The sequence below is a fragment of the Schistocerca serialis genome, chromosome 2, assembly GCF_023864345.2.
Source record: "Schistocerca serialis cubense isolate TAMUIC-IGC-003099 chromosome 2, iqSchSeri2.2, whole genome shotgun sequence".
Taxonomy (NCBI): Eukaryota; Metazoa; Arthropoda; class Insecta; order Orthoptera; family Acrididae; genus Schistocerca; species Schistocerca serialis.
The window spans coordinates 406,994,996-407,002,211 of record NC_064639.1 but is presented as its reverse complement, the minus strand read 5'-3'; positions in this window follow the sequence as shown (position 1 = coordinate 407,002,211).

Here is a 7,216-nt window from a genome sequence, read left to right as displayed (position 1 = left end):
GCAGTCTGTGGCTATTTTGCATTGTTGTCTGCCATTGTAGTGTTGGGCAGCTGGATGTGAACAGCGCGTAGCGTTGCGCAGTTGGAGGTGAGCCGCCAGTAGTGCTGGATGTGGGGAGAGAGGTGGCGGAGTTTTGAAATTTGTAAGACTGGATGTCATGAACTGCTATATACATTATGACTTTTGAACACTATTGAGGTAAATACATTGTTTGTTCTCTATCAAAATCTTTCATTTGCTAACTATGCCTATCAGTAGTTAGTGCCTTCAGTAGTTTGAATCTTTTATTTAGCTGGCAGTAGTGGCGCTCGCTGTATTGCAGTAGCTTGAGTAACGAAGATCTTTGTGAGGTAAGTGATTTGTGAAAGGTATAGGTTAATGTTAGTCAGGGCCATTCCTTTGTAGGTATTATTGAAAGTCAGATTGCGTTGCGCTAAAAATATTGTGTGTCGCTTTAATGAATGTTTGAGTACGTTCAGTTTTGCTCAGCTGTTTGAAAAGCAAATAATGTAAGAGGTTTATCAGCACAGTAATTCAGAAATTCTTCTAAGGGGACGTTACATATGTCGACCCTTAGCCGAGGATACCTCGCTGGAATCTTCTGATTTTTTCTTGTGGTTTCTGCAATTAGTGTAGCTATTGTTTATTGCTAGCGCGTAATTGTAGAAAGAATCTCCTTTGTAGCTGCAGTCTTTCATTGTTGTACAGTAAAACAGTTGTGGCATGCATGTAGATTTGCACCAAGTATATCGCAGCTGCGCTTGCAATTAACTAGATATTATTTTCAGTGCTATGTTAATGTGTTTTCTTATTTTGCTCTTCAAATTGTGCTTTTCTGTGTTGTTGTGCGAAATATTGTGACAGTAATGGAGTGTGAAAAACGTAATACTAGGCTCTAAAGTAAACTGAGAAATGACAGTGAAGACGAAAGCAGTGTGTTAGCGCCACCGTGTAATGAATTAACTAATGTTCAAACTAGTAATTTGGTAATTTCGCATAGGGAAATGGAGCGGGCGGCAAATAATGGCGTAGACAGTGAAACAATTAGTGAACAGGGAAGCGTTATCGATCGATCGGTCGGCAATAGCTCGCCTCAGGAATCAGAAATGACAGGACACAATCTCGCAAATACTGTAGATTCAGGTTTTGGGTCCTCACCGTTCTCTCAAATAAGTCAAGACACATTTTCTGCTTGTCAAAATGTGAATGTTGCCGGTACAAATTCACTGCCGAAAAGCACTGAGGAACATGTTTCAGACACAAGTGCATTGTTATTACAGTTAATGCAACAAATGGGACAAAGGCTACAAAAGTTAGACACAACGCTTGAACAAAATCAGAAACAAATGGAACAAAATCAGAGACAAACACAGCAAAAGCTTCAAAAGTTAGACACAATGGAACAAAATCTTCAGAAGTTAGACACCACGCTTGAACAAACACGTGAAGATTTAACTACTGAGTTACATAACATCGAATCGAAATGTCAAAACGTCTGTAATAACGTAAAAACACAAATTTGTGAGCATTTTCAACCTATTTTTTCGCGGCATGAAAATGCATTACAGAATCACGAAGCAGTCATAAAAGAACTGCAAACTATTGTTCATGAAAATCATGAGACCTTGCAAGCTAAAATTGACTCAGTTGCATCTACCGATTCGGTTACGCAACTTGCAAAAACTCAGGAAAACTTAAATGACACAGTAGATACTCTGAAAATTGGTTCAGAAAGACACATGGAGGAAATTAGTTCATTATCAGAGAAAGTAGTTGAACTTTCGGATCAGCTAAATAATTTATCTACGAAGGTAGATGATAATCTGAATGACACAAAACCGTAGTCTTTAATGACACAGAAGAGTGCAAACAAATTAGGAAATTCAAACAAAATCAGAATCAAATTAATACGCAACACCAAAGAGAAATCCGGGAAGTACAAGATCAGCTGACACAGGTAATACAAGAATTACGTATTTCAGAGGACACTCGCGCTCCAATACGGGAAGAGGGACATAGAAATATGGAACAGCCACAAAATAATAACACAACGCATTTCGGAAATTATGAAAGAAATTGGCAAGGTGCAACGAATTTTGAAATGGAACCGCCGAAACGACGCAACAGTGACCGATATGCGACTCGCCGACATGATGATTTTGACTATAAGCTGTTCATTACTACATATAAATTTAAAACATTTAAGAATTATGGCAATGACATTCATCCACAAGCGTGGCTCCATCAATTCTCTCATTGTTTTCCTCCCAACTGGTCATTAGAGCACAGATTAGAATCTATGTGTGGCTATTTAGAGAATGAACCAGCTGTAAGAATGCGATCGGTCATTCACGATTGCCACAGTAAAGGAGAATTTTATCATGCCTTCCTCTCAGCATATTGGTCTCAAGCTACACAAGACCGAGTAAAACATAGCATCATAATGATGAAACATTTCGAACAATCTCAATTTTCCAACTCTGAAGACATGTTGCACAAGAATCAGTACCTGTCAAACCCATATAGCCCCTCAGAACTCATCCGCTTTTGCTGAATCAAACTACCTGAACATTTACGACATATTATTTTGGCAGGACGTTGCCAAGACGACACTGAAGCTTTTCAAGGACTGTTACAAGAATTGGAAATTGACACTGACAATCACGGAACGCGAAAACAGGAGCACAACAATTACAGGTCACATCCGTCACAATTCTGCGATGAAAGAAGTCAATAAGCTTTGCAGACTTTATTGTCACAGAAAGCATCAGCATTGGGACAGATATTTACACTTATTTCAAAATGTGCTAAATGAAATGCAGCGTGATTCCACTGCTTTACCACCTACTCTTGTACTGAAGAATGAACAACCACCGAACAGAATCAGAGAGCTTGTACCTTTCCCAAACACACGTAAACTTCGACACAAAGACGTAGTTGATTTAGCTCTTAAAAATATAAAATCTGCAGCAGACAAAAGGCGAAAACAACACGGTAAAGCAAATGCAAAGATATTATCTATTGGTCAGAAAGTTCTCATTAAAGCTCATTCATTGTCACATAAGAAGAAACCCTTGAGTCACAAATTCTTTCTAGTGTACAATGGACCTTACAGAATCCGACGTATACCACATGATAATTTCGTTGAAGTTGCAACTCTGCGTACTAGGAGGAGTAAAGGTTTACACCACATTTCACATGTAAAGCCGTTTATTGAAAGATAATCTGCTTTTTAACTTAGTCTTTGCCATAAAACTTTTCACTTCACGCTACTGGTACAATTTGTCACACTGAGAAATTGTTAACATGCAACGATATTTTAAAGTTAACTATCCAGTCAAGAACCTAGGGAACTTAGACAAGTAATTACGAATGCATTGTTATAGTGAACAGACGACACAGTGTTGTTATTTGTACGTTCTTCCTTGTTAGTTGCACGATTACGTAACGAATATATGGCTTACATACTTAGAACATATACTGCTAATGAGATTTTAATGCAACATTTTGGTTTAGTTGAAAAGACATTCTTTATTTGAAGTACTTTCTGTGAGATTACAGATGACTTAGTATTTGGTTTCTTTGACAGCTACACGATTATATCACGACGCTACTAATGAGTGACACAATTTATATTATTGCTTTTGCACTGTATCTGTTTTATATCTGCACTGTTTTTCTGTATTATTCTGGAAAGTAAAACATGTTTTAGTAATAACTTTTGTGGTATAGCTACAAGGAGACAGCATTTTTCCGTAGCACAACAATACGTTACAGGACAGTACTTTGTTCATCACGGCAATAAGCGTAATAAGTAAGATATCTATACGCAGAGCATTTCACTTTTGTTTATCATAAGGTAAGTACATTGACTTCCACAGAACTTTGCTTACAGACGACGATAATTACGACACTTGGCACATTTTTTACCCTTAAGTAATGACAGAGATTATGTTACAACAAGATGCACAATTTTGCGCTACAGGACACGCATCTGAGTGATTAATTTTGTACTTAAAACATTTATTTTTATAGATTTTTGAATTACAATGATACAATGGTTTTCCATGATACATTTCATTCCATTGCTGTAATCTGTAACACCTGAGGGAATAATTACATTAATCCTCAGGGGGGTACAAGCTTACTTTGTGTACCATGTGTTTGGCAAGCACAAGGAGCCATAGCTAATATGGTATTTGCTTATACAACTTTACACATCAGTACCATATTTCTCTAACACACAAATTACACAGCTATCTGATTATTTAACTGAGAGATAAACATTTTTTTATACTACATCAGTGACACATGTTTACGCAATTACACAATTGGATAACTTCACACTTATGAAACTGTATTTTGTCTGTACTTTGTGAACCGTTCATATTTTTTCGGAACCATTGTGATACTACGAGAGCTTTGAATGATGTATTTGGTCTGTGATCATGATTTTTAAAGTACGTTTGAGGTAGATGACACTATTCAAATGAGCAGAGAATTTTTTTTAGGTTTTGAAATTATTGGAGGAAGCTACGACGATTTTGAGATTTGACTGTGGTGTTATGATGTTATTTTTACGACGACGATGTGCATTATGCTGTTGAGGTATCTTTATGATCAATAAGCTGATGTTATATGAGGAATCTGATTATGCTATGTAGTTATTATGATGAAATATTGAAGACATGTTGATGAATATGAATATGTACATGTGTAATAAGGTAAGGAGTAAGGAGTAGTGGTTAGGGACTCTGATTTATGAAAAGGATGTTGGAAACCAAGAATCATACTTTAAGAGTTACGAAATGTGTGTAAATGCATGAATGTACCACAAAGCCGGCGAAAATTTTTTGGACACTGTTATATTTATAGGATTTTGTTTCTACAGATTTGTAACGCAAATATTTCGACCTGTGAAATTTTATTTGTATCAAACTGTCACTGTAGTGGAAACTGATGTCGTTAATATTTCGGTAAGGAAGGTAGGTCACTGTAAGCACCCAGCTGCACGACAGTCGCCTGGAGAAAAGCCATTAGTGTGTGCCTTTCAGAAGCACAGGTGGAGAAAAAAAAGAGGCCATTATCCTCGCTATTGACATTCCTTTGTAGAAAGCATCGCAAATACGACACGCTCATTACTTGGAAACATATTGCACCTTGTGTTACTGAAATGCTTATGAATTGATGGGAAATATTCTTACATCTGCAAACCTGATTATGACAAGTGTCTTTCTATGAGAGTTGAGAGCTACTGACTTACGAAATGCCACATAGCTATTGAATGATGTTTTTATGCTTTGGTTTGCATAATTGCTTATTTCATTTGATATCTGTTTTCCAGCTGTGTTGCAGCAATGGTTTTATAAAATAGACTTAAATGTATCTGCTAATGTGAACACTTTCTGTCAACAGATCTATTAAATAATTATTTTCTGATCCACAGTCTTCGAAAAAGGAGCTCTTGGAATGGAAAGAACAATAAGAAGGGACTAATAACAGTAACTGCATATATAATTTTCTTTTCAAGTACTTGGTAATTTTTTGTAGAATTAGTTTTTGTGGTGCACCACTTTAATTACATAGACATTAAGATATGAATATACATTTCCCTTGTCTGCATTGTTGTCTTTAGTGTAATATTTTTTTCTGCTTGAGCTATGTCATGTTTAGATATAAGTTATTGCATTTGCTGCTGCTGTTTGCCAGGCATAGTGCTACTAAATTTCACTTTACATTACTCTGTTAAGCCAGTTTTACTACTGATTTATTTTTCTTGTTGCTGCACATTGGCTCATATTAGTTGTAATTTTGCATTTTATCTGTTACTTTAGATTTACTGCTGCTTGCTTTGCAAATTGGCATTTTTTGTCATTGCTGTTTGTGTTAATTTGTTATGTGCTGCTGCATTGCCTCGTCCCTTGGTATATATATCTGAGCTCAGTAGATTTAAGTTAGCTTAAGAGGGGGTAGACTATATAAGAAACTAACTATGATGAATTGGAAGAAATGCATTGAGAATCTATAAGAAAGTGGTTTGGCCAAACAAGTATTTTGAAAGAGGATATGAACAAAATAAGTAGGGTTTAGGGACAACAGGTTTAGGTAGGATTTTCTTGGAAATAAATGATGAGGTAAGATAATGGAAAATAAATAATGAGGTAAGAAATATGTGAACATATAAATACAGAAAGCATGCTTGAATAGGATTTTTTTGGTGGAAACAAATGTTGAAATAAGACGAAAGATCTATGGAATGAAGTTTTGGGTTGGACTGCAGTAACAAATGTTACACTGAAAACAAACCCTGTCATGTATTTTTGTGTTATTACACTATATGAATTTGTGTCTTTCCTGTCTATATGTGTCTAGCTAATAAGATTTATGTTGTAAAATTTTTCTGATAATATGTTATTTACCTTGTAAAGATGCTTAGACATTATTTATTCTGTTTTGTCTTAATGCTCATGTGTAAAGTTGATGTTTCAAAAGTTATTCTGATCTTTAATGTATTTACTTATGTCATAATTCTTGTAACACTGATGTATATGTTAGTTCGATTCCTTTTTAAAGCCCGTATTACTACAAATGTTATCTGTATTGTTATGTTCTTTAATGATATATTTTGTACCTTTCTTATTGTGTTCTTATGTTATAAAATTGTAATTGACACCAGTTCATCAAATTAAGTAACTTGTAAGTTACATTTCACTGCACACGTTTCTGTTGGTCATAGTATATGGACAATATGTGAGAAGTAGGGACTGGTAGTGTTTGCACGTGTGTTAATAATTCAGCAAGGGACTGGATAACAGCATTGCTGGTTCTGAGGACATTTCAAAAATAATTTTGTGAGTGCACTAGTGGTGGTTCATGGTCTTGCTATATTATCCACAAGACTCGTCAGTGGTGATTGTGCACCTGCACAGTCACAACAGATGGCTGCTGGCCATCTCTACAAGGACTACAGTGGGTCTGCATCTTTGATGACCCACCAATACCATTATTTCTACAAGGACTACAGTGGGTCTACACCTTTGCTGACTCACCAGTACCATTATTTCTACGAGGACTGCAGTGGGTCTGCACCTCTGGTGGCCCACCAATACCACAATCTCTACCAGGACTACAGTGGGTCTGCTCTGTGATGACCTACCTACCAATATTCTTCAAAACTTCGACTGACTCTACTGTAGGTTTGCTCTGTTGTGGCCCA